Genomic DNA, 24,409 nt, shown 5'->3' on the forward strand with positions numbered 1-24,409 from the left:
TCAATGTGGATTTGGGGTTTATTATTTGATTACTGTACCTGAATCATTAATGATATGAGCTCAACTCCTAAAATAGTTTGAATAAAGAGCTGCTGTCACAGATCACGCAAAAGGAGATCAACAATGCAAGCCTTCATTTCTACACATTAATATTAACTACTAAGTCATGCCCCAGACCTTATTGCAGTAGAAAAATCAAATAAATCCTAAAATACATGGTGATGGCTGTGTTTTTATTTATTTTTATTCATTTATAATTTATACTTTCCATCCTTCTGAAATATATTTGAAATTGCTTTTAATAAACACACAAGACAATAAAAGATAAAAGCAAAAAGAGATCAGGAGATAGCAAAAGAGAGAGGGAGCATTCTACCCAGAATCTGGGGTCAGAAGGTGACCGAGCATTGCCTTTAGCTCTGACCTTCCTGGCAGCCCGGAGACAAAGTGAAATAATGGATCACATGTTCTCACTGCCTGAATAAAGGAAATGTAATCATTTTACACATGACAAAAACTTTCCTTGCACTAAATACTTGGAGGAATTCAATTTCACAGGACCTTATACAAGACACAGTATTTGACACATAAAACAAAGACTTCCTCAGCAATTTACAACAGAAGAAAATAGTGCTCGCTTCGGCAGCACATATACAACAGAAGAAAATATATTCTTTACATAGTCATTTCTCCCTGATTGTTTAATAAAAACCAAAGAAATATACTATTAAATATTACCCCAGAGAATGCTATTAATTGATGACATTATCAAGTGTCATTTGAATTTCCACATCTAACAGACTCTGTGGACCCATCTCACTCAGCCTTTCTGTAGCAATCTTTGCTTCTGTAACTCTCTTCTGAGGCTTCTTCAGAGACCATTTTCTCTAGGTTACCTCCTTCTCCGAGCACTCATGTCCTACTGTACCTAAGAAAAGCTTCATTCTTGACTTTCTCTTATTCTGCATGTTTATCCTGGACAATTTCTTTGATGCCCATGGTTTACCTGCCAAGTACATAGCCATGACTTGCAGATCTACATGACCATCACAGGATTCTTCCTTAGGTCCAGTGCCTCACATCAACTCCTAGATGTTTGATAGGTATCTAAAACTTAGCAGGATTCTGGCAAAACCTTCTTTGCTCTTTTACTCACTGTATTGGAAATTCATGCTATCACTGAAACTTTGCCAAAGCAAACTGATCAGCCCCTTCTCAATTTTAGCTCCTGACTAGTTTCCATATCTATGAAACTGTCTTCATCTTCACTGTTACTGCCTTATTTCAAGCCTTTAGTATCTTTATCTCTTTTATCTGTGTGCAAGCTTGCCTTGCTCGGCAGTGAGTTCTTTGAAGATGGGGCCTGCTTCATCTTTAATCCCAGAACCAAGTACAGACAGATCCTGTCATGCTATTGGTTAAGTAAATGCATATTTAATGAATGCTTGAAGAAATGATCATGTGAGAAGGGAATTAAAAGTACTGAGTTATGTTCTTCACATCATATTTCATTGAATCTATGAGGCTCAGTTATAAGATACATTATTATTTTATGAACCATTATACAAGGGAAAAATAGTACTGATTACTGTAAGATGCCCTTGAATGTAAGATATATTCTAGTTCAGAGATGTGAAAATGTGGACAAAAACAAATGTGTCTAACAATTGATAAAATATGATACATGTTATCTAAGTTAAATCATGTCACTTTATACTAATAACTAATAAATGAGTGAACTTTAAAACCTCAAAATAACTAATTGCACAAACCCCTGAGAGCTCTCTTTCTCTAGATATTTGTTACAATCCCATTTAGCTCAATTTGGGCCACAGCAGTGTTATATACTTTGTGTTGTTAATTAAAGCAAGATCCCCATACTCCAGGTGCTGTTTCTTCTTTACCTTCACTAGTTCTATCATGACTATCACCACACCCAAAGTGAGCCCAAGTCACACAAAGATCCTGGTTTAATTTCTACTCCTTCCTGGGTGCCACCCCTACTTAAAACAAATCTTAACAATAGGAGTTAGAGAAGAGAATCTCCTTTCTTTGGCCCAGAGAAGACAATCACTAACCTTTTGCCTGTCTCCCTTTTAGGGATTATGTTTCATGGCCACACATATATGGAAAAGTTCACTGGGTCACTGATTCTTCCAAAGTTTGGCTCAGTTATCCCTAGACTCTCCTCAGAAGATGAGCACATGACAGTTATTTCTAAAGTGCACCAGAACAAGCAACCCCACTGGGATGAGGGTAAGGGAGTTACAATTTATGCATTCAGTCATTCATTTAAGACCTATACCTACTATTTGCTGGGCATTGTATACATAGCCTTTGTCCACATACCATCAGAAAGAGACTGGATTTGGGCCTAGATCCAGCAGTTCCCAGCTGTGTGATCTTGCCCAACTCGCAGAACTTTTAAGACTTAATGCCTTTATTTGAAGAAATTAGAATAACATGTCTTTCCTCTCAAGGTTTTTTTTTTGTGAGATTTGTAAGAATAATGAAGGAATGTGGCCTTAAGTTGGTCAATATTAGATTCTTTCTTCGACAATTGCTGGAGCTACTTACATCAAATTATTGCTCTAATATTTAAAATTAAGATATTTTAAAATTAATAGACTATTACATAGAACAGTTTTCAGTGTTTATAAAAATTGAGAAGATTGTACAGAGTTTCCATATGCACTCCTCCCCTATACACAATTTTCCCTATTATCAATGTTATACATTCGTATGTAATGCAAGATTTACAATGAACTGATACTGATACATTGTTAACTATAGCTCATAGTTTACATTAAGGTTCACTCTTTGTGTTAAACAGTTCTACAACAGTACTTCATGGAAAAATAGAATTAAAAAATAATACGAATCTTTCCATGAACTCTCTGAAGTACAGGTTTTGACAAATGCATATTGTTATCTATCCACCACTATAGTATATGGAATAGTTTTGCCACCTTAAAAATCCGCTGCGCTCTACCTATTCATCCCTTTCCAGCCCCCTGAGCCTTTGCCTATCACAGATCTTTTTACTCATTCTATAGTTTTTCTTTTTGCAGAAATGTCATATAATTGGAATCACACATTATGTTACCTTTCAGATTGGCCTCTTTAACTTCATACATTTAAGTTTCCTTCATATCATGTCCTGGCTTGATAACTCATTTTTTTTTTTTTATGACTGAATAATACTCCATTGCATTAATTATCACAGTTTGTTTTCTATTCACCTATTGAAGAGCATCTTGATTATTTGCAGTTTGGTCAATTTATGAACAAAGCTACTATAAACATTTATGTGCAGGCTTTTGTATGAACATAAATTTTCTAATCAAATGGGTAAACACCTAGGAGCACAATTGCTGGATCATATGGAAAAACTATGTTTAGCTTTGTAAGAAACTTCCAAACTGGCTTCCAACGTGGCTGTAACATTTTACATCCAAACAACAATCACTGGGAATTCCTAATGCTCCACCTCATCAACAGCATTTGAGATCATGAGTTGCGTGAATTTTTACCATTCTAATAGTTGTGTATTGATATCTTATTGTTTTAATTTGCAATTCCCTTATGACATATACTACTGAACATATTTTCATATGCTTATTTACCTTCTGTATATATTCTTTGGTGAAGTGTCTGTTTATATTTTTTCAACATTTATTTATGGGTTTTTTTCCCCATATTTTTAATTGGGTTGTTTTCTTAAAGTTTTGTGTTTTAAGAGTTCTTTGTGTATTTTAGATACAAGCTCTTTTTTAGATAAGCATTTTGTAAGTATTTTCTCCCAGTATATGGCTTTTCTTTTCTTTCTACTCACAGTGTCTTCTGCAGAGCAGAATTTTAAATTATAATAAAATCTACTTTATCAATGTTTTATTTCATGGATCATGCTTCTGGTGTTATATCAAAAAACTCATTGCCAAACTCAAGGTGAACTGGATTTTCTTCTATGTTATCTTCTAGAAGTTTTATAGCTTCACGTTTCACATTTAGGTCTATGATCTGTACTTAGTTAATTTTGTCAAAGGTGTAAGGTCTATGCTCAAGACTCATTTCTTTACATGAAGATGTTCAATTGTTCTCATATCATTTGTTGAAAAGTCTCCATTTACCCATGTATTTTCAATACCTTTTTTGTCTTTGTTTTAGTTCAAATTGTTTGTCCTGATTGCTTTTCCTTTAGCAGATTCACACATACTTTTACTGCTGAGGGGTAGCATATTCTAAACTACAACAAAGAGTGGGTTCCATTTTGTATGTAAGCCATTGGCAATTTTCTTTGTTGTTGTTCAGTTACCTTTGGGGTCTGCTTATAAATGCTGCTAAAAAATTGAATAAAAAATTTTAAATGATCTCCAAAGAAAGCGCATGTCTCAAGGTTTATCAAGAAGATTGTATGAGGTAATTGCTTGTCAAACACTTGCTTGAAGTGTACTCTTTCCAGCTCAAGAAAAGAACAAGCTAGCTTGATGTAATTCTCTACTCGACCTATTGGCACATCTCTTGACAATATTCTGAATAGTAGTCGAATTCAGACTTGCCCAGTGGATGTTCGAGGCCATTTCTGGCCTTTCATTTCAGGCTTCTACCTCAACTCTTCTTCCGTTAAAAATAAATTTACAAAGTGAGTTAGTTTTTTCATATCTTCTTCTTATAATCTGCCAGTAAGAAAACTTACTGAAGGATTTCACCTACTGAAAAAAACAAATGTTTGTATTTTTTACAGAATGCTCCTCTCTCCCCAAAAGAGGACTTAGTTGCTTGGAGGTCATAGGGATAATGTGGCTGGATAAACTTAGGAGATAACTTATATTACCATGTCCCCCTGAATCTGCTCCTTTGGGGATTGCCTTTTGGGGAAGCTGATACAATTATAACAGGAAGTCAGAATGCATTCAGCTATATTTAATAAAAATCATAAAACAGTGATTAACCAAGAAAGGCATTTATTTTCCCAAATAACAAGAGGCCTGGCTTGGCAATTGAAAGCTGGTACAGATATTCAACAAACCAGTCTCCCTCAGTCTTTCTACTTAACATTCTTGATGTGTGGTCACAAAATGGCAAAGCCACGTATGGACATTGCAGCTAGATTATGGGCAGGAAAACAAATATGTTAGATTTATCAAGAAAAAAATCTTTTCAGAAATTCCAGCAGACTGTCACTTATACCTCATAAGATGAAATTATGTCACATAGCCACCTGTGACTACAGGAAGTACTGCGGAATGGAATGTTTCACTTTTGGTTATTTGAATCGCTGCCCCATTATGGTTCTTTCAATAATGAAGAAAGGGCAAAGATATAGGGTTGGCTGCTTACAGTGTCTGTGCATGAAATTTGCTCAAGTACTTTGAAGATTGATGGCATAGAAATTGAACAACCAAGCTCCAAAAAATTACTGAAACTGCAGTCAGAGTTCAGTAATAATTTATATGTTAAAAGTTATGCATATCCATAATTATTACAATGGTGAAAAGAACAACTAAATTTGATTTCTCCCAACCTAATGTTTTTAATCAGACTATTGTTAAAATATGTCCCAACTGATAAACAAAATGGGCTCCCTGCGTTATGGAAATGGACTGGACCAAGAAGCAGTCGGCACTGTCAGGTATTTTATTATACTGGCGGGCCCAGACAAGCTAATGCTTGGAAATCTGGATCCTGAACTCCAGTCTTACAAAGATTTTATAGGTGACACATTTACAAGGGTAGCATAGGAGTAAGTTTCATTTCTCGGTATTCATGTGGTCTACGCAGATAAGAAAGCTCAGTTACAGAAGCCAAAAATGCAGGTAGTGATTAGAGGCCAGACTAGTGTAATGAGCAAATATTGTTTCAAAGACAAAATATTACTTCAAAGACAAAACAGACTTATGAGAAAGTTATTTTGGCATTTTTCAACACCTGTAGCTAAAAAGAGACAGGCTAAAACTACAAAAGAGTACCAAAAGGCCATGGCAGAACGAGGGATTAGACACATTCCCCTGCTTACAAAATATATATATATGTTACTGTCACAAGTCTTTTCTTTCCTATAATTAAGAAGAAACCAATTCCTGAAAAATAATGTTGAAACAGCTACAGCTGGAAATTTCCCTACTGATCTTGAAAAGGCCACCTGGTGCCAGCCGACTGGCCCCTCTTATTTTTGAGACCCACTACAGCTCCAATTGGACAGAGAATCAGCTTCACAAATATTCCTTCCTGATAAGCAGCTGCAAACAACAAACCAGTTTTGGCCAGTTTATAAAGACCATGCTCAACCATCTTTAGTGCCCTATGGTTATTACCTTTTGATGTCAGGAGCCAAATTCCACCTCATTTTAATACAAAATCTTCACCCCGAAGTGAACATGGGACATATATTGCAATGTGTGCACCCATTGCACACAGGCATGACTTCCCTCATATATATTCATAAAATCCCCCCAAACTGTTAAATATGTATGAAAGCTGACCCTGCAAGACGTAAGTGCTGTTTTCTTTCTCCCTCCTTGGGAGCGCGCACTTTCCGTTTCCCCCCGGAGGTTGCGTTCCCCAATCTGTGGATTGTCTCTTTCTCTGAAAGTAAAATTTCCTTTTCCTTCCTCCGAAGATCTCATGGTCTTTTGTTAACACCCTGTAATAAAATGCAATCTAATTTTTTTTTAATTCATCTCTTCTTTTCCATTTTGTCCACCACTCCTAAGGTAGGTCTGGATGATTACTATTCCTTTTTAATTGGTTCCCACTTTTCCAACTCTGACCCAATACATCCTCCAAAGACCTGTCAAAAAGTTCAAAAACACAAATCTGCCTGTGCAAACTAGTGCTAAATACTTTTCTTATTTCTTCCTTCAGAAAACAAGCCTAAGCTTATTAACTAGATGAAGATCCTCTGTAAACCAGCCTCTCCCTACCTTTCCAGCTTGAATCCTTGCCTTTCATCTGATATTCACTTAACAATAACTTAATAATAGTTCTAATCCATAGGATTTTACTGGGATTAAATAAGGTGCTTAACCCGATACCTGGCACACACTCCAGCAATGAGCCACATTTCTCCAGCCTCTTCTCATTTGATCTTCCTGTGACTAGATTTCCCTTTTGTATTCTCTTCCCTTCATCAAGTTCACTGCTTTTCATTAAACTGTAGCATACAAATGAGACTAAGAGAAAAAGGGTCACCTCGATTCAGACACCGCTTCTTCAAAGATGTCTTTCCCGGCTCTCTTCTGTGCTCTTACAAGAGCAGCATGAGTAAATCTAACAGAATTCAGCTCCTCATACTGAAATTATCTGGGTGGATGTTTGTGCATTGAGCTAGCCTCTTGCTTATGTTTCTTTGAAAACTGTATTGCCAATGTTAGTGGAGTGACTGGCACGTAGTAGTTGCCTCATAAATGTTTGACAAAAGTAATTATGTTATATATAAAGAGTATGTATATACAACATACATTACAGAAAAAACAATTCCATTTCAGTATTACCAAAACTATTTTCTCTATTAATCATTTAAATTCGTGTAGAAATTAACTTTACCAGTGAAGAAAGTTTTATCTTTTATTACACACTGAAGAAACTGCAAAGCATGGAAAGCCAATCATTTAAAACCTCTTAGAAAAAAATGCCACATATAATTTTGGAAGAAATGACAATGGATGGTAACTTAAAAAAGAAAAGAAAAGAAAAAAAAACTCCAGATTGGAATGAAATGGAATAATTTTTTTCTATTTTGAGTTTGCCCTCATGGTTACAGAATATTGTCAATGTCTCCTTAGACAGCTGTTATTTTGGTCCTGGCACGAACTAATAAATTTTTCCAGAGTTGTATCTAGTTTTTATTACACTCCCGAATAATTATATTAGTTTGTTTCTGTTGCTTATAACAAAATACCTAACACCGGGTGATTTACAAAACAAATAAAATTTATTGTTACAGTTTCTGAGGCCGGAAAGTCCAAAGTCCATCTGGTGGTGGTGACAGTGACCCAGGGGCCTCACATTGCAAGATGTTGGATGCAAAGAGAGCAGAGAGAGACAGTTCCTCATGCTCTGTCCTTTTAAAGCCCTCAGAAACACGCCCCTGGCCACCATTTTTTATCCATTCACTACTGCACGGTCCTACAATCCAATCACCTCTTCAAGGCTACACCTTTCAATTACCATAATAGATTTTCCCACCCTCTTAACAGTCACAGTGGGAGCTGAGTTTCTAAGACATAAAACTTGGGGGACACAATTCAAGCTTCAATGAATTTTGGGGGGACATAATTCAATCCACTACAATAAGCTTTATTACACTTTTACAAAATCTATTTTAATGTATTGTATTAGCAGAAGTGGGCTGAGGATGTCACAATTCTCTTCATATGTTAAAATTGGGAGAGATCTGAGGACACCCTCCTTTAGCAAATACGGAAACTGAATCCAAAGATGTTGAATCCCTAGCCCAAGGTCACACAACACTAACTGCACAGCTACGACTGGAACTAGGATACCAGAGGCAAAGTGTACCTTCCTGATAGGAATTTAGGAATGTATCCCTAATCCCGTTGTGGTGGTTTTATTCTGTGTCAACTTACCTAAACTGGAACTACATTCCCACAGTCCCCTTCTCTGTGTATTTTCTTGTTAGAGGTGGCCAAAAGAGAAGTATGTGTGCAATTTGGAAGTCAGAAGTGAAGCAGCTGCCATTATTCTTTGAAAGTTGCCATGATTGCATCTGTGAAAGAGAGATGTGCAGGGGCCAGCAGGTTCCAGCTTGTTTTCATTCTCCCCCACTTCATGTCTAGCTCTCCTTTCCCTCTGCTGGTCTTGCTGACCAACAGTCAACCCAGACACAGCAAAAAATGCCTCCTGAATGTGGTAGGTTAGAAATCTTGATTCTCATTTGATTTTAGAATAGGGCTTTTAGGTAAATACATATAGGGCAAAAGCCCTCGGACAAGAGACCAAACACTACAGATAGAGGGAAAAGCCTATGTAATCGATTCTAATTAGATAATGTTCATTTTCATTTGATGTTTAGAATAGAGTTTTTTAGGTAAATACATATTGAGTCAAAAGCCCTTGGGTAGGAGGTGATGGCCTACAGCCAGAGGGCAAAAGCCCATCTAATCAGCTCTAATCACTGCTTAGGTACGGGATTGTATACTTTCATAATTTGGTGGTTGTTATACCCATACTGCTAGGAGATTTTAAGAATTGCTGAAGGAAAAGATGTAAAAAAATATATTTGCTAGGGGCAAGCTGTCTGTTGGGAGAAACTTTAGATATAATTGTACTTAGATTTTATCATAAGAATGTAACTTTTGCTTAAGGAGAGGTTATACTTTAGATTATGACCCAGTTTGAACAATTTAGCTTTTCACTAATTGTACTTTGGAATGTCACATTGTTAATTTTACTGATGTAACCAGTTTCCATTGCTTAAGCTAGATTTTATTTTATTTTATTTTGTCAATATACAATGTGGTTGATTATTGTGGCCCATTACCGAAACCTCCCTCCCTCCTACCTCTCCCCACTCCCTCCCAACAATGTCCTTTCTGTTTGCTTGTCGTATCAAATTCAAGGAATTGTAATTGTTGTGTCTTCTTCCCTCACCCCCACCCCAGGTTGTTTGTGTATTTATTTATTTATTTTTAGCTCCCACCAATAAGTGAGAACATGTGGTATTCCTCTTTCTGTGCCTGACTTGTTTCACTTAATATAGTTCTCTCTAGGTCCAACCATGTTGTTGCAAATGGCAGTATTTCATCCTTTTTGATAGCACAGTAGTAGCTAGATTTTTGATAACTTTTGTAAAACTGACCATGTCCTTGCGTCCTTTGTAATGATTTAATCAACTGAAATTTCTTGTGAAACTTCCTTGTCTTTACAATAAAAAACAGAAGCTAACTTTAAATGGGAGCTATTCCCATTTTCTGTGGGATACAGATGCTCTGGGCTTCTCAATGCATTGATGTGGCTTTAAGTAGTCCTTTTGCATCTCCATTCCACAGAGTGAACACCGGAGACCTCGCCACCAGCTCTTCCTTGCAGTCGCACTCCAGCAACTGGCTGTCCCTGGGGTTATCAGAACTGTTAACAACTTCTCTCTGATTCTCTAGTTCCTTCTTTCAGATCCTCAAACCCCAGAAACTCCCACAATTGTGGGAACTGGTATTTCTACAGTAAATTCCTTATTCTCATAGTGGTTCTGCTTCCCTGGATGAACTCTGACTGATAACACCAAATTAACGCTTATTATTAATAGCCAAGTCTTATATATCATATCTTGGGGGGAAAAAGTTTGCTAATCTAACATTTAGAAGATATTAATTACAACAAAATAAGATATTATAGCATAAATTACCATATAGATTGAGTCTTCATTCTCAAAATACGTTTGTACAATAAAATCATGATATAATATGATTTTGTTTCCAAACTATATTGATAAGTAAAGCACATAAAGATTAAACCTGTGATTACATAAACACATTGATATATTAAAAGATCTAAGAAGCTCTGTCACAAAGAAATCTCTTTTACCTGGTATTTTCCAACCTTATTTGTACACACAAACTGTTTTCTTATCTCTCGTCCTTTTTTCAAGTGTGAGAATGACATATACATATTTATATTGGACAAAGCAGTGATCCACAATTAATCGGTTTAGGAAAAATGGTATTTTTTTAATTAAGATTTTTAATTGCAATTTAAGGAGGATACTAGTTCTGTTTCTTAGCATGAATACTATGAAGTACTTTTACTGAATTTTAATTGTAAAGGCCTTGAAGGCATTACCCAGTTCATGCCCACATAAGCATGTTTTTTTACCAACTCAATGAATAATGACTTGTTGGTTGGCTGAATAAATTAAAGAATGAATAAAGAGCATCTCTATCCTGCAGACTATTGAAAATGAGTCTGGCTCTCCTATTTCTTTCTGTTGTGCACTGGCTACCCACTCAGACGGGCTGTTTCTGAAAAATGCTGGTGTGAATACACCTTTCAATATTTCTTCCACAGTGACTATAAATATAGTCTAGGCATAAATCATCAAAAGTAAATACCAGTGAGCACTTTAATCCTTTATAATAAATCAGGGAAATGAGGAGCCTGTGCTTGATGATAAAGTTTTAGTGTAGGTCAAAGCAGCAGTTTGCTGAGGACGGAGCACATTAGGAAACAGGGAGCATTTGTTAAAGACTCAGAGTCCCACTATAGGGTAGACATTTTTTGCACGTATTTGTGTCTCTTCTAGTTATTAAGTGGTGCTGTTATTTTACTTCAGCAAGCCAAATCAAATAAGGACAAGTTTTTTCTGAATGCCTACTGTCCCAAGGAGCTCAGCTAGCTGCTGAATCGGATAGAAAACTGAATCATAAAGAGAACTTCTTCCTTCAAACAATTTCTATTTAGTAGGATAGATGAGATACATTTATGAATAATTTTAATACAAGGTTGAAACTTTCCAATGTCACAGTCGAAGTGTAGATTAAGTTTTTCTGAACTTAGGAAGAGAGAAATTACTTTCAGATGAAGATATCAGAGAAATCTTCTTAGAGTAGGTAACATTTGAGCCAACCCTTGAAGAAAAAGTCATGTTAGGGTTTCTGAAAGATAGTCTAACCAAACTAAAGACAAAGGCCTAGAAATAAGTTTATAAGATAAAATCAAATTTCAAATAAACAGCAACAAAAATTTGACATAAGAATTCACCATGAATTATTGAGGACATACCTAAGCTAAAAATTATTTGTTCTTTATCCAAAATTCAAGTTTAACTGAGGCTTCCATATTTCTATTTGTTAAATCTGGCAACTCTACCTGAAGGAAAAAAATCACGTGGTGTATACCGGGAAAAGAGAATGAATCAGTTGCTGTTACAGTTAAATTTTTCCCTCCAAAAAGATGTGTTGAAATCTAGCCCCAGGATCTCACAATGTACCCTTATTAGAAAATAGGGTTTTACAGAGGTAATCAAGTTAAAATGAGATCATTACGTTGGGCCCCAATCCACTATGACTGATGTCCTTATAAAAAGGTGAAACTTGGACACAGAGACAGACACACATGGAGGGAAGACAATGTGAAGACAGGGGCAAAGACTGTAATGATGTTGTCACAAGGCGAGGAAGGCCTGAGGCTACCAGAAGCTGAAAGAGACAAGTTAGGAGCCTTCTCTTACAGATTTGAGGGACTCTAGCCTGCCAGCAATTTGATTTTGGACTTCTAATTTCCAGAACTGTGAAACAACAAATTTTGTTGTTCTAAGCCACCTCATTTGTAGTACTTTGTTAAGGCAGCCTTAGGAAATTAATACAGTAGACTATAGCCAAAGATGTTTAAAGGTTGAAACTTTGCGAGCTGAGGCAAGACTGTGGGAGGCCTGGAGCCCACAGTAAAAGAGTCTAAACTCCCTCTGTTACCCCATCCAAAAATGGGGAAAAAAAAAATACTTAATGCTGGTTATCATTATGATTAAACCATCTAAAATTTTACTCAATATTTTTAAAATCTGCAAGTATCAGTGAGTGAGTGCTGCAAAACAAGAAAATGTGTTTAGAAATGTATTTGTTATTTTGATAATTTTGAGACTGCACTCTCACCTAAAGATGGTGGACAAAGCCAGTTCAGCTGGCTCTTCAGTCTTGTATTCCAAATACTCTTAGCTATGGGGAAAATGCTCCTTAAGAAAACAGCATTTAGAGAAAAACTATGGTAGCTTGCTAAGTTGGTATCTTTTCTGAGAGGACCTTGAGTGTTCTAATTTTTGTGTGTAAAATCACTCAGTTTTCAAGACACCAGAAAGGTGGCACTTAAATAAATTTCTTCACAGCCACCTCTAAAATTGAAAAAACAAGTAAAATCTAGAGGAAAACTGATTATGGATCTACTATAAGTGGATAATATTTAATCACAAAGAACTATTTTTTTGAAGAATTTATACTCTATCTTGTACCAAAAGGTAATTCAGTTTTATATAGTTACAGAATATGCTAAAAGTAGCGAAAAAAAAGCAAAAACACAAAAGTATGATAAAATTTATAAAGCCCAGAATGACCATCTATATGTCCTGGAGTCCTGTATCCTTTTTGAGAGATGGCTGCAATTGTTTTCTCTGATCTTCTTGGGCATTAGGAAGCAAAGACAACACGATTCATTACAGCCATGCTTCTCAAACTTTAGTGTGCATGCAAGTCACCTAGGATCGTAAGAAGATTCTAATTTAGTAGGTCTGGGGTGGGCTTGAGATTCTTCATTTCTAGCAAGCTTATAGAAGATATCGATGTTGCTGCTCCATGGACAACAGTTTGAATAACAACGAGCTACTTTTAAACACATTTAACACCTCTGGGCTACTACTTTTTGTATATAACAGTTTGTCTACTCTGCTAGGATATGTATGAGGTCCTGTAGGTGAAGAATAAATCCTACTCTCCTGTGCAATAAGAGATGGCTGAATAAATGATCATAGTTTCTCCTTTTTTATTAATTTTCTTTGACCAAAGAATGATATTGCTCTAACAAGGAATGTACCATTACTGATGAAGTTTGTAGCTTGGTGAAAATCACTGGTGAGGAATAAGAACACTGTCTAACCACTTGTCTGCTGATACATCAAGGAAGGACCATGCATAATAAATAAAGCATGATACATTGGGTCAAATGTTTTGGAAAGGATGAGGCCTAGGAGAAAAAGTTCAAAACCTAAGGAAATTAAATTTTTTGATCAACATCTACCACCTGAATAACAAGTAAAAAATCATTATGCTTTCTGCCTTTGGCCCTTTTATCTGTAATGCAAGGTTATAAGTTTAAATATATAAATTAAAATATCAAGGGTGACCACCAGAAAAAGAGAATTAAAATCTATACCTCCCAGCCTACTCTACAGAAGGAAAAAGAAAAAAGAATAGAAAACATGATAAATCCAACAAAAGATAAGAAAAGGATGAAACACCACCAACAAGAAAGCACAGTGAGTAGAAATAAGCCTAAATGCAATAATAGAAAATAAAATTGATTAAAGTACTCTTTGAAAAGACAGAGAATAATATTGAGTTAGAAAATAATTCCAGTCCTAAGCTGTCAGAGACCCAATAAAACAAACTGAATGACTGAAACTAAAAAATGCAACTATTTACATATATATATATACACACACACACACATACATCTTAAAAACAATAGCAAAGTAGAAAATGTACCCATATTCATTAATTAATATTATCAAATAAAATATAATTCAAAATGGATGGTATTAAAAATCATATTGCACACAGGTAGAATATACAGTCAACCAAGAAAATTTAATAGTCATGAATCATCAAGCATCTAACGAACCAGCTGCTAAATTTGTAAAGAAAATACTCATGGAGGAGCAAGCCAAAAAAAAAAAAAAAAAAACAATTCTACAATCATTGTCAGAGATTTAAACAAAGGTCCAACAGAAAGTAGCAAATTAAATTGCCCAAAATAAGAAAATAGGTAAGTAGAATAATTTAAATTTAATCATAATTGATGTATAAAGAAGTTTATATCCAACAAAACATACCTGTTCTTTTAAAAGGCCTGTCAAACATTAGGGAAAAAAAGACCACACAACAGATCACTAAGAAAATCTCAACAAATTCTCAAAACACAAACAATATTGCTGATAAAACATGATAGAGGCAATACATAAGAGGTCTTCAGAAAGTTAATGGAAAGATTCATGTATCTTTTAATTTCATTTGCCCATGAACTTTCTGAAGTATGCTCACATAATCCAATGGGATTTTTCTTTGTAAACTCTTGGGTTAAAGAGTAAATCAAAATTTTTTTTAAAACCCGATATGTATAAATGTATGACAATGTGTGAGAATTAATCATCAAGCAAACCATTTGGAAATATAACTCAATGACAGTAGAAAATACCAAAGTTAATTCAAAATATTACAAGAAAAATCTAACAAAAGTAGGAAAAGGGAAGTAATGATGGTAAAAGTAAAAAATATTAAATCAGAGAAAAATGTAGTAGGTTGATGAATAAAACCCAATGCTAAATCTTGAAAATACCAACACAACTGAAAAATTTAGTGAAATTCTGGATGATACCCCCCAAAAAAGAAGAAGACACATAAACAATATTAGAAATGAGAAAGGAACTATAGATATGGATAAGCTTTAACATTTTTCAAAAGAATTCTTGGTAGAAAAACATACTAAAGTGAGTAAATTAATATGAACAGTTTCATTTCCTAGGAGTATATCAACTCAAAGAGCAGTAGAAAAACTGAATAGACTAATATTTGCAGAAATTGAATTGTAAAGTTCATTAAATATTTACTTTGCTGCAAAAAGGCCCCTGGCCCAGACAGTTTCATGAGGAAGTTCTACTAAACCTTAAAGTTTTAACTTAAACAAATTTTTCTGGGGCATAGAAAAACAGAAAACTCCCAAACTCATAATTCTTTTTTTTTTTTTTTTTTTTTTTTTTTTTTTTTTTTTTGCAGCTGGATAGTACAAGAATCAAATCCTGGACCTTGGAGTTGGAGTTATCAGCACCATTCTCTAACCAACTGAACTTAGCCTTATACTAAAACCAGACAGGAAACACAGGGCTGGCTGGTTAGCAACAGATGCATCTCAATAGATGCTCAAAACTTTTTGTTTAAAATTTAACAGCCTTTCCTGATTTAAAAAATAGAAAAAGTAGTAGAAGAGAATTCCTCAACCTAAGAAAGGATCTCTTTCAGAAACACATTGCAAACATTATTCTTCATGGAAAATCAATAGAGCCAGCCAACTAAATTCAAGGCAAGATGAGGAGGCACAAGCAACCACAAAATATGCTTTATAGAAGACCTATCCGGGCTGACCCCGTGGCACACTTGGGAGAGTGCTGTGCTGGGAGAACAGCGACGCTCCCGTCGTGGTTCAGATCCTATGTAGGAATGGCCGGTGCACTCACTGGCTGAGTGCAGTGCAGACGACACCAAGCCAAGGGTTGCGATCCCCTTACCGATCACAAAAAAGACAAAAAAAAAAAAAGACCTATCCAATCAAACAAAATGGAAGGATGGAAGATACAAAACCGTTCAGTACTTATTAGTGATTTATTCCACTAAAAAATAATCCATTAAAAAATCGTTGGAATGAATTTAGTTTAATAAGTTGCTGGATATTAAAGAAACACAAATCAATAATTTGCTTGAAAATAATGAGAAAAAAATAGAAAAAAAGATTTCATATACAATAGGATAAAAGCCACACAATATCTAGGGAAAAAACTAACCAGAAATGTGAAAGCCCTATAAAGAGAAAAATATAAAACTTTAGTGAAAGACACAAAATAAAACCTAAATAATAAAAGAAATTTCATGTTCCTGCATGGAGAATTTTAATAATTCAAAAGTATTTTCCTCAAATTAATCTATAAATTCAAAGCCCTCTCAATCAAAACAAGATGATTTTTTAACGAAACCTGACAATTCAAAAGATTATGTAAAAGAAAATGCTTCTAAATAGTCAAAAACATTTAGAAAAAGAATAATAAGGGAGTGTCACTATTATAAAGTACATGAAATAAAATCCCATGGAATTCATGCAGGAATAAGCAAATCAGTTGACAGAAGGAGAGTGCCTAACAAATCGTGTGTCTACATCAGTGTAATTTATGGTGAAGGTGATATTTCAAGTAAAAGATTGACCTACTCAATAAAAGATCACAGAAACATGGGTTATCCATTTATAGAAGCTTAAAAATAAATTCACATTTTGTAGCAGAGGATGCCACGTGTTCATAAATCCATTTCTTCTTCTGGGGAATGTGGTGTGATCCTGTGGCTGATTCTAGGGAGCATCACATGAGAGTTAATATGTACCACTTTAAGACACAGCTCAGAAAAACTCACACATGTGCTTCTACCTCATTTTTCCCCTCACACTGACAGGTATGGAAATGACCTTCAAACAGGCCTTGCCAGCTGCAAATGGCAAATGACAGACCCAGAATTGGCCTGGATCCCCCAAATCACCCTGTGAAGTGAAGCTGTCTACCTCCCACATAGTCACCATTGACCTGAACTGCCAGGGGCTGTTCCTTGAGTGAAACACTTCCATTCCGTTTGACTCATATTTTTTTAAATCTAATTACCTCAGCAGTTATGTTCCCTAACTAATACAATCTCTCTTACCTAATGAATAAAAATTAATCTCATTGTGGTTAAACAGATAAAGCCAGAGACGAACACATAAAATAGCAAAGGAAAATGATAATTATTTTACCTTATAAAATTAAAATCTTCCTTTGGAAAGAAATAACTAACAAAGTTAAAAGACAAGTGAAGGCTTCCGTGAAAATATGTGTATCCTATTTAAAAGATTAATTTCTAAGAAAAAGCACTCCTATAAATCAATTTTTTTAAAAAGAAAACTACCCAATGGAAAAATGGGCAAAGAAATACAAACAGGACAATTACAGAAGAAGAAATGAAAATGTACTCAAGGAATCAAGTAATTAGAGAAATGCAAATAAGAATAAAAATTGAGATTTTCCTCCCTATCTGATTATGGGGAAAAAAAATTAAAGACAGAATAAATGTCTGGAAAGATTCAGAGAAATTGGTCTTGTCATGTATTGTTAGTGTGAATGTAGCCCATGGGGTCTTACTAGAGACAGGCTAGCAGTTTTTATTAGAACCAAAAAATGCACATGTACTTTAAGTAACAATTCTGCTTCTAGGTATATATTATGTTTAAATACAACCTACTTCTACATTTATGAAAAGATATAATTACAAGACATTCTCTGGAACATTGCTTATAATACCAATTCCCCCTCAAACATACTGTTTAGTGGAAGAAAGATTAAATAATCGGTGGTATATCCATATGATGGCATACTAAAAGTTTAGATACATCAATACGAAATGACATAAAAAGACTTCTGAAACATACATAAACAAAACTAATCAGAAGTAATGTAGATATTTTATGTTTTTAATTTATACTTTATATCAATTCATTATTTCAGTATATAAATGCAACTGATTTGGGGGCATTTATTTTGTATCCTGCAACATTACTGAAGTTATTAACCAGCTCTACGAGTTTTTTGATAGAGTCTTTAGGTTTTTCTATATATAGTATCATGTCATCTGCAAATAGTGACAGTTTGACTTCGTCTTTTCCAATCTGGATTCCCTTTCTTTCTTTCTCTTGCCTGATTGCTCTACCTAGTACCTCCAGTACTATGTTAAATAGAAGTGGTGAGAACGGGCATCCTTGTCTTGTTCCTGTTCTTAAGGGAAAGGCCCTCAGTTTCTCCCCATTCAGAATGATACTGGCAATTGGCTTGTCATAGAAGGCTTTTATTGTATTATATTTTTAAACATATGTCTGATAAAATATGTATGTGTGTATGTGTAACATATATAGACTAAATATACATAAATGCATATATGAATATACTGTACATATTTACATGTAAATGCCTAAAAAGGAAACTTCAAGGAATACACAGTACCCACGTAGGCTACCTGGGAAAAGGAGTCAGAGTGGAATTAATAGCAATGGGAGTCTTTTATGTTTTGTCCTGTGCACTTCTCCATTGTTTACATTTTATACTAAAACAACATGTTCAGGTGATATTTATAAAAAATGTTTTGTTAAATTCAAAAAATAAATTAAGACTTGATCTTATCAGCATTTCCATTTCTCCCAGTGTGTTCCATAAAACAAGTTCTTTGAGATGCTTCATGAAAAATGGGTTCTGAGATCAAACATATTTTTTTGTTTACATTTTCAAGTTTCTCTAAAAGGGGATGCATCTCTCAATCAAAATCAAAGGAAAATTTTCAGCTGTTAGATAGTGGAGTAGGTTGTTAAGTAAGCAGCCGTCACTGACTGGGCAAGTGTAACCAAACATCTCTGAACCAATCATAAACAGTTCAAAGCTAGAAAGAATTAGTGTGACTGATTCACTAATTCTGAAGGGTATCTGTAAGGTTAGATATCAATAGTTTCTAGCTGCCTTTGAAGAGAAGCTATTTAGCTTCCAGCAATATGTAATTAAATTAAGGAGGAAAATGAAACTAAAAGTGTACCTGAATGAAAAATGCAGAACAAAATCCAAGAATTCTTTAATGTGAACCCAAATCATATTGCCAGTTCTATGGAGGGCACAAACACAAGCAAAAATAATAAAGAACAGCATGTCATCGTGATGTTACAAGTACCAGCCATAAGTGATCCAAAAAGACTTGAGATGCTGTGCGTGAAAAAACCTTAGCTGCAAACCAACAAAAAACGTGGCATGCAATGAGAACTGTACATTATTGTTAGTGTAGTTAGATTAAAAACGTGTGTACATTGAAGCAGAGTTTGTTTGTTGGTTTTTCTTTTAAATCTTTGCTCCCAAAGCTGTTTTTATTTTCTTGTTTGTTCAAAGTAATAACTTATAGCATACAAATAAATTTCAAGTATAAAAAGTGCATCGTTGCAGTAATACCTCTTTGCAAGTCCAAATTTCTTGGTTTAATAATAAAATTGTATGGGGGAGGGGAAGGGGAAGGGGAGGGATAGGGGAGGGGGGAAGGGGGAGGGATAGGGGAGGGGGAAGGGGGAGGGGGAGAGGAAGGCGGAGGGGAGGAAGAAGAAATAAAGCCATCAGGGCCATCTATTGCAAAAGTCCAGTATCTTAAAATATTGCTCAAAATGTTGCATAGAAACATGTCTGGAAGCTGTAACTGAAAAGAAACTACTCTTGTTTTTGCCATTTCACGTTATTATTGTCTCTACTACTTTCTCTTTCCTGAATGGAAACTCACACCCTCCATAATGTGGCTCTTCAGTCAGCCATTCCATGCAGTCGCCACTTGCATGTTTCCCAAATCTTCTTCTTCAGGTGTTCTCTTCGAACTGTGCTACCAGAATGAACAGATAATGACCTTTCTCTCCAGAGTGGTGACATCACCTGTATTGTTAATTTTGCTAGGTAGGTGACTTCATATTCCCCAAGTTGATGGACAAATACAGCATTAGGATTAATACAAAGTGTTCTTTCTTGAGCATAAGCAAATGCATCTCTGTACATTCCAAATGTTTCCATAACGTATGCAATAAGAAAGGCAGCACTTCTGCCGATGTCTGCATTTCCACGGATAGGAACATTATAAGCTCCCATCAATCAGTTCTTTAGTCACAGGGGAAAAAAGTACTATATTATCAACTGAATTATCTGCAATATCCAAGACTAAATATCTGAATAATTGTTGAAAATTTGGTTTAACAAGGTTTGCTTCAATATTTTGTCCTATGCATATTATGTGGGTTATACCATGTTTCTGTAGTACAGATAGCTTGCTTGTCCTAGCAGAAGAATATGGGCCTAAGAACAATCCAGGTGAAATTCCCTGCATCTCTGGTCTCATAGGGTAGGTCCGCTGCTGGATGTCTTCTCTGCACTGTGGGAGGCAGGGGATTCCAGCTTCATGACCTCCTGGTCCTGGTCCCGTGGGCTGGTGGCTGAGGGGGAGGTGAGTTACCCTAGGACTGGCAGTGGCAGAGAAAGGAAGGAGGGCCATTGGAATGGCGGACTGAGGGGTGGATGGCGGGCTTACAAGTAGCACATGCAGACCAAAGGGTCCCAGTGATCCGAGAGGTGGCAGTGGTGACAGTGGGGACCAGGAGGGTTGAGCGGCTCGTACCCAGCCACCATGCTGCTGGAGTCTCCCTCTCCCCAGTCTCCACGCCCCTCGGGTGACCAAAGCAGTTTTTAAATTGATGGAGTCTCAAGATTCAGAATGCTCATGGGCAAATTAAATTCTTCAAGAGGCAATGCTGTTTTTAAAAAGCTACTGAGTTTTGGTGAACTCCTTGTTCTCCAAAGAGAGTTGACTGTGACACCTTTTTTCCCATGTAACACTAAAATACAGAAGAACCAACAGTCTGTGTAAAACATTTTAGGAAAGAGGGGATGCTCTAAAATCCTATTAAATTCCAGAATTCATTGTTTTAAACTATTGTGCCCTTTGAGTCCTTTTACTCCTTTTTTCTCTTCCCTCTTGCTATGCTGTGGGGAGAATAGGATAACTTGGTCAGGCTCCCCCAACTCAGGTCCAGGTGGGGTGGAGCAGCACATTCTCCTTTCTTTGTAAACAAGTTGTGTATGGGTGGAGTTAGTGCGCATGTGCGACAATAAATATTTTTAGTTAATGCTACTGTGTGTTGCCAGTTAGTTAGCAGAGCTGGCCGCAGGGCCTGTGTCTAAACCTGGAGCATGTTTACTGTGCTGGCAGCTGCTCGGTTTCTCTTTGGACCTTGCCAGTAGCAGTTGAGCTTCTGAGTTTCTGTTTGTACTGCCTAGCTCCTAGACACGTGTGCTGAAAAGAGACTATTTCTTCTTCAACCACGGGTTCCGGGGGACCCTTTTGACAGTTACCTCGCTCATAGACATGCGTGTGAAGGGTTTGTGAACCGGCTGCAGGGGTCTGGCAGCTCCAGACCCCAGCTCTAGCTCTACATATGCTGTTCCTTGTGTCTCTCTGCCTGTGTGGTTCTAGCATACCATAGTCCATTACATAGGAATTATGGACTCTGGAACTCAGGACCCAAGATGTAGATTGATAACAAAGTTGAGCTGATTTGAAAAATATGTAAAATAGTAAACATAACAACAATAAAACAGAATAGTTCCATGCTAAGTGTATTTTGTGCTAAATCTTATAGTCACAATCTACCAGGAAAACAAACCATTTCAGGTTTTTATAACAAATATTTAGTGTAAAAAATTGGTAACACAGGAGATGGAAAGGCTGAGAAGCTAAACAAGAAACCGTGAGGCAGCCGAGAGATGAGTGATAGTGAGAAGTCCCTGAGACACTGAGGACTGGAGAGTCTGGGAGGAGGTAAACCCCAGAGCCCAGGAGCCAGGGATGCCTGGCAGAAATAGGCACCACCGCAGAGGAGATTCAGCCAATGCCAGAGACACTGCCCAAGGACGAGATGAGAGAATATTCTAGCTTCCTCACCGAACTCTTACATGCACCTCCCATTAGCTAAATCCGCTGACATGGGAGCCAAGGAAACAGCCTGCAGGAGTCAGTTTCTCTGTGATGTACAGTAGAACTGAGAGAGTGTGGAGAGGCAAATAGTCCCAGGACCGGCTCAGCTGCATATTTTACTTAATATAAGCAACACATGAACACTTGCCTTGATTTTCAGTTATGATGGCAAATGTAACCAGAAGCTAACAATGAAAAGAAAAGCAAGTTAAATGCAACTCACTCCCAAATGTCATATTATTAACTTTAGTACTTAGTTATGAGTTTTTCAGCATATCCTTGCAATCAAATACATATAATCAATTAAATTAAGTATATATAGAAACAATCATTAATAAGATTATCTTTTAATCACATATGACAACACAACTAACACTGTCATGGCAGGTATCACTTTAACAAATTCTAATTTCTTTCTATAACATAGTATTACTTTCAATCATCATGGTAACACAATTTATTAAATATGTTTCTCTTTACTCAAGATGGGTAAAAGTGCTTCACATGGAATTCTCAAGAACCAGAGGAAACCCATCTGCGGTAGACCATGAAGTAGACAAGAGCTTGCAATAGACCATGAGCTAGAGCAAAATGACTCATATATAAATAACAACTGAAAAAAAATGCAAGCAACAAATTGAAAACAATCTTATCCAAAATACCCTGGATGTGGATATTTTACTAAAAATACCCCACCTGATGACTATCTTGCATATACCAATAAACGATTAAGGTGGCTTTCATGTTGTAGTTTGTTTTTTTAAGAAAATTGTTATGCAGTTTATTGGTAGAGCCGCAAAATGTCACAGGCGAAGAATGGTTTTAATTATTATCCATTGTGGACACACTGTTTCATTGCATTCATGGACTTAAATCACATGTATTTCCAAAAGAGATTCCATATGAATTAAAATGAAAGTACAATATAATACAACTGAACCATTAACCCAAAATTAAAAGTGTGTTAATAATAAAAGGAGAAAAAGTAAAAGTATATTATGAAATTCTTTCTAAAAACAATTATGCCTGAACTTCTAGAAGCCGAAACAAAGAAGAAAAATGCTAGGTTTGGCAGCTTTCAGAGTCAAAAAGGAAACATATGTACCCTAGATGGAAAAAGCTGTATGTTTCAGTCACATTTCCAGCCTTACTCAGTTTGAACAGTGACATCATCACCCTGAACTCGGATAGAAAAATGTTGTTCTGATTGCAGTCAATGTGCTAAAGGCCCATGCAATAAATTCAAGGGATATTGATCTGATTTCTTACTTAAAGATCCAGTGATCCTTATCAGAGTAGTAATCATCATAATTTTCTAAAATTTTCATTTTAATTCATTGCCTATGGCTTTTGTAAAATTTCTGATTGCATGTGTAGATTTTTTTCAAAATTATGTTATTGCTTCTAGGATTATTTTTGGGTCTTGAGAAAGCTGTCATGACAACACTTTTGGTAAAAATCAGACTGTGAATGATTAGAAACAACTTAATAATTCAAGAGTTTGAAATGGATAATTTTGCATTAGAAACAGAATTGGAAATCCCAATCATATTGATTCTTAGTTTAATTTTGGTGGAATGAGCTCCATTATAAAGTTCAACATGGAAATAGATCACTATTGCCATCTCCTGGCAAGTAAACCACATAACTACAATTTAAGTCTTTTTGAAGAGCCATATATTGTGTGAAAGCAAGATTACCCTAAAACTAGGCAATAAAGTATTGAATATTTATTGTAAGACCATCATTGGATATTTATTCTTTACTCCTATAAGACTTTTACAAAAATCCATTAGAGTTGATAAATAGTAGCATTTGTTTCATGAGCTCTTTATGTTGAACAGAAATTCTGCTTGTTATGACTTTTGAAATTAAATGCATATGATGGATCTACCTGTGATTGAAACAAATATTAGAGCTGCTTCAAAAGGAAAGCTTAGAAAATTTTTGCCATGCGTTGGAGAAAAGGAGCCAGGATTGTACCACTGCATGCAGCCAAGAAAGTGACAGGTAGCTTTCCACCATATCATAAAGCTGATGGAATGGATAACAGCTTTGACAGCATTAATCCATCTTTCTGCTGTAGGGGCTTTCACAGGAGATGAATATACACCCCCCTCAACTTGCCTTGTCATCTTGCTGCGTTTCTCTTTAATTTCTCTGCCTTGCTTTTGTTCTCCTTTACAATCTGCTGTTGTTGATGCATTGAACCCACTTCCCTCCCTTCCTCACATCCGGACATCAAATCACCAGCTGCATCTGAGCCTGGTTCATGTACCCCCTGCCTAAGATGCCAGCTGAGCCATTTATGAACTAGGTGTCACTCAAGTCTGCAAGCTGTACTCCAGAGTACTGTCCAGTCC

General features: G+C 36.0%; 1 pseudogene; it reads right to left on the reverse strand.

Moving 5' to 3' along the window:
- Nucleotides 1–19,835: 19,835 nt before the first annotated feature.
- Nucleotides 19,836–20,567, reverse strand: LOC134376167 (serine/threonine/tyrosine-interacting protein-like; annotated as a pseudogene).
- Between the last annotated feature and the right edge of the window lie 3,842 nt (nucleotides 20,568–24,409).

The sequence above is a fragment of the Cynocephalus volans genome, chromosome 4 (assembly GCF_027409185.1).
Source record: "Cynocephalus volans isolate mCynVol1 chromosome 4, mCynVol1.pri, whole genome shotgun sequence".
Classification (NCBI taxonomy): domain Eukaryota; kingdom Metazoa; phylum Chordata; class Mammalia; order Dermoptera; family Cynocephalidae; genus Cynocephalus; species Cynocephalus volans.